The sequence below is a fragment of the Nanorana parkeri genome, unplaced genomic scaffold (genome assembly GCF_000935625.1).
Source record: "Nanorana parkeri isolate BGI_ZX_2015 unplaced genomic scaffold, ASM93562v1 scaffold97, whole genome shotgun sequence".
Taxonomy (NCBI): Eukaryota; Metazoa; Chordata; class Amphibia; order Anura; family Dicroglossidae; genus Nanorana; species Nanorana parkeri.
Genome location: NW_017306365.1, coordinates 1,901,417 through 1,906,809, shown reverse-complemented (window position 1 = coordinate 1,906,809; position 5,393 = coordinate 1,901,417).

The following is a 5,393-nucleotide window of genomic DNA, read 5'->3' as shown; positions in this document are numbered from 1 at the left end:
GGGGGTTCATCATCTTGTGCAGAGTGTCAAAAATGTCATGTTTTTAATATATTATTAGTATGTACATGCCTGGATATGAGCGCAATACACGGCGCGATATGAGAATATATGCGCGCATAGACGACTACTTGCGCGCAGGATTTTCGCAGGTGCATATGTACCATTTGGAAGCCATTCACAACAGCATAGAAATGATGTACACATTTCGATTTGTGTCATTGGCATATATCTACTGTTGTTGTTATATTTTTGTGTCTGTAGATTCATCAGTTTTATGATTTTGGCCAGGATGTTTGCATTGCTGTATGTGGATTAATTCTACTCAATTGATGCAGGATTTGAACCGGGGAAATAGGTGTTGTGTGGCAGGTCCTCTAACCGCTCAGCCACTGGGCTTCCCTTTGCTGTTGGTTGTTGCACATCCCTATGGAATCCTCGGCATTTTAACGCGCCATGCGCGCGCGTTGGTAGTATTTATCAAGCATCTGTATAACCTGCATACGTTTCCGCGCCAAGCGTATACGCGCACGCGCGCAATCGGCGTGTTTATGCATGGCGTGTTTGTGAGGTTAGTAAATCAACCCCAGTGAGTCTGAATAAATTATAGCATACAATGCGAAAATGCAGTTTCTAAAGCAAGCAAAACTCTTTCTTGTATTAAAAGAGGTGTCAACTCCAGAGAGAGACATAATCCTGCCCCTATACAAAGCATTAGTAAACCTTATCTGGAATATGCAGTTCAGTTTTGGCCACCAGTTCACAAAAAGGGTGTTATGGAACTGAACAAAGTACGGAGAAGGGCAACTAAACTGTTAAGAGACATGGATGAGCTCAGTTATGAGTAAAGATTAGCCGAACTGAATTCATCCTTCCATGAGAAGAGACAATTAAGGGGGGATATGATTACCATGTATAAATATGAGAGAGAATAAGAAAGTAAAAGCAAAATACATTTAGCTGCATTATTAGAAGTACAGGTGAAACTCGAATAATTAGAATATCGTGCAAAAGTAATTGCAGTAAGTGCTGCAAAAGGGGCCCAAACCAAGTACTGAGTACATATGCATGCTTGTACTTTTCAGAGGTCCGATATTGTTCTATGTACAATCCTTGTTTTATTGATTGCATGTAATATTCTCATTTTTTGAGATTGTGGATTTGGGGTTCTTGGGGTTTTCATGAGCTGTAAGCCATAATCATCCCAATTATGACAAATCACGGCTTGAACTATCTTGCTTTGCATGTAATGAGTCTATCTCATATATTAGTTTCACCTTTTAAGTTGCATTAGTGAAATAAATGAACTTTGCACAATATTCTAATTATTCGAGTTTCACCTGTATGTCTGAGCACTTGAACATACTACTTTTACACATAGTCCCCATGCAAGATGATGCACTTGTATCATTCAACTAGCTTCTGTATTCCTGCAGAGAAGGAGCTTTTCGGCTGCTGCTGAAGTCAGGTGTGTACCACTTCCTTTACTTCATCATCTGAGGTGAACCTGTGACCTGGGAGCACCTCCTTTCTTTTGTAGTGGTGCACCCATGTCTCTCGTTGGTGACAATTCTTTCCAGTATTCTCCGATCTTCTTCATACCCTCTCAAGAACTAGGCCACAACCTCCACATGCTGTTCCTTGTGCAGAGTAGTAATCTGTTTGGTAATACATTGTGTGTAGACTTTCCTGTATCCCAAGTCATCATGCACTATGGCAAATGCTGGTCCATAGCTGATATTGAAATGTGCAGCCAAAGAAAACGCACTACGGCATGTTGTTCTTCGATGGTGCAATCTCACAATGGAGCGTCCATGTGACTACCTCCCGACTAAAGTCCGAGCGTTGTACTACACACGGTTGAACTATCCAACGGGCTATGTAAATATGCTGCATTGGGAAAGCTTGTCTCTGTTGCTATTACTGCGTAATTTACACATTACCTTTACTTTTTGTTTCTCCCTGGTACATACTGTATATGGTCCATATAGTGAACATGGTGCAAATTTCTTTCACTACAGGGTCATTGCAAAGAACCAGTGAGCACTCTTTGCAAATGGAGTAAAAAATGTTTAATTTCTGCATATGGAAAGACTTCTTCACAGTAAGAGAAGTGAAAATGTGGAATAAGCTACTTCAGGCACTAGATCTAGCTGGATTTGTTAGTTTTTTTGTTGTTGTTTTGTTTTGTTTTTTTTTACAAAAAAGCTGAATGCATTCCTAAATGCACAGAATATAACTGGATATTAAAATGTATCCAACTGCCTAAAATATCAAACTGCCTTAGGGGATCAGGAAGGATTTCTTTTACCCTTTTGGAGCAAATTGGACTATGCTTTGTAGGGGTTTTTTTTTACCTAATATGTACCAACTGTGATTATAGGACTCTGTTTATGGAGGTTTTCTATTTATGTATTCATTTTTTTTTCTATAGGTTAAAGTTGAGAACTTATGTCTTTTTTTTCAACCTATGTAACTGATATAAATAGGAAGAATAAGAGCTTGCCTAAAATCCATAATCTTTTCACAATTCTGAGACAGTAATAAGTGTGTTAATACACATTATCCAGATTACAAATACAGACATACAATATTCCATTGACTATAAAGTTGTTCTGATAGACAATTATAGAAGTGATTTCTGAGGGATTAAGGAGTTTATAGAAGCTTTTTAGAGGTATCACTAAAGGTTATGTTGTATTGTCAACTGGGGTAGGGTGCGCAGGTTTTGATGACATGCATTATTTCCAATATGTATGATGGAGGAGAAGGTACTTGTGGGACATTTCCTTGTTGTATGTCTGTAAAATGCACTGAGGTCTAGTGAAATGTGTGGTTTAGTTGGTGAATAATCACAACGTACTCGGCAACAAACAGGAGATGAAGGCAAAGTGGATTTGTAAAGATGGTGGATGTCTGCACAAACACAAATAATTATCTAGCAGGCGACTCTGGAATTAGGTCACTTTCCATTTGGCAGTTGACCATTTGGAAGCTATTTGAATGGTCATGTGATTATTACTGTATGCATAAAGAGAACAACAGTGCACTAACTTATCAACAAATACAGCAAAACAGCGAACACCTCTGCTTTTGCTTAACATAAAGTGGATGTAAACGCTAACATTTTAAAAAACACGTTGCCCTTATATGTGCTTGGATGTAGAGCATCACTAAAACTAGTTGGTGATAATGTAACAACTAGCCCTTGCTGAGAATTTTTGTACTCCTGGTGCAACACATATAAATAGATTTTGTTGGCTGCGCTTAACACACTAATCAGAACAAATCAAAATCAAATACTAACTACACACAACTTATTAAAAAGCCTTTACCATACTAAAACATCTATAGCAAAAATATCTCGCCACAGCTCATTCATAATTCTACAACCATCATTACTTGCTATCATAGCATATAATCTAAGACATCAAGCAATATGACCACCAAGATCATTTGCATGGGCCAAACTGCACCACTATATGTGAAGGTGTTGATAGCAGTATTTTCTATCCCAGAAGTGATGGCATTGATTGTCAGATGTATCACATTATGTCAAGAGAAGTTCACTGGCTTGTGGTTTACCTGTTGCGTTCTGGCAGAATGCTAAAAGGTGAGAAGAAGCACATGACTTGTGGAAGCGATACTTGAGGGGGAAAAAGAGACAAAGAACAGGAATGGTTGCTACAGGGTGGTGTAGAAGAGTAATAGAGGTAGAGGTGGGGAGCATAACCAAAGGGGTGTTGGAAGTGGAGGAGAGAAGCAGTATTATGGGGCACTGGAGGCAAATGAGAGTAGCAGTATGGGGAGAGTTGCTGGTGAAAATGAGAGCAGTACAGAGGACCACAAGAGGTGGAGAGGAGCAGACCGAGACACTGGAAATTAACAAGAGGAACAGTAGAGGTCAGTGAAGTGTACTTTACATTGGGGATCAGTAAGTGCCCCCATTATATTGTGGTCAGCGAAGTATTCCCCTACACTTGTAGGGGTACTCCCAAATGACACATCACATGACACAGGAGATAAAGGGATAACATATTTTACCTCTGTATCAGTATACAGCAATGACTATCCACAGTATCTAAGTATCCATATAGCCCCCTCTCCTAATATGAGGATGCTACATTAAGCTTCAGTGGGAGATTTATTCTCCCACTGAAGCTTAGAGGACTTCATTCTTTGCTGGGAGATTTACTGTGTGATGTACGCCCGGCCCGAACCCGCTGTACGTCAATCACACGTGACTATACACAAGTCTGAACCGAGCGTGGGCGTCACAAGGACGTGGCGATACCACTCTCAGCACCCTGCACAGATATTTCCCAGCTCGTGGGACACAATCTCAGGCCAGCAGACTGAGAGCGATCGTCACCAGGGTTGGTTAACTCCACAGTTAACCCTTTACCCATAAACGTTCACTGCGAAACACAGACCGTTCCCAGCAAATGCTGCGACAATGTAAAACACTTAAACAATGCCTATGATTCCGCTGTCCTCTCAGACAGGAATAAGACAGGATTCACTATACAGAAGCGCTCTTTTCAGAGGCAAGGATACTTTAAGTGCGTATTTAGAGCGTAGAGATACGCTTAACGATTTTTAAGATCGTCCTTTAATAAAAGAAACGGTGCAGAAAATATACAGAAAAACGGTATTAATAAAAAAAAACAAAATATGTATATATATAACAGTAAAATAAAAGGTGAATACGCAACAGTCCTGGAATTAGGAGTTCTGACAGAGTTCAGAGTTGTATAAGCAAAAGAGAAGTCTGAGGGGCTCTTCTTCAAGCAAGCTTTCAGCAGATGATGTCCAGAGATTAAAGAGGAACTCTTCTGCGATGTTAAGACTTCTTAGTTCCTCCTTGATGTTTTTAAAACAACAAAGCCATCTCTAGCTAGTTCAGCATCTTTTTGTCAGACCTTTAGGAGCCGGCCCCTAGGGTAGGGCTGGGGCTGGAAAGTTTGGCGGAGGATGAACCTTTATTTTACACTATCCCCCGCCCAATTCCAAATTATGAAATGTAGCGGATTTTGGAACTCAGGTTTATGACTTTTGCGTGAATGTGGGGTCACCTGGGTCCTTACCTCTACCAGACCTGCTTGTTTATATTAACTTGTCCACTGGTCATAGATGAGGGCCTGGTGCCATGCCTTTAATAAAGGACAGCTATAAAAGGCTTAGAGGCTCACTTCTGCTGGGTGGGGGGGGCATAAAAGATCACAGCCAGATAGCAGATCTCTGTTCTGTGGAATGTGGAAGGCCTGGCAAATGACTAAATTAAAGGCCTACATTTGCTCCGAACTGGGGGGACAAGAGAATTCAATTTTTATTCAATTTTATTCAATTTTTCAATATTCAGACTCAACCCCATTATTGTCACACCCCCCCATCCC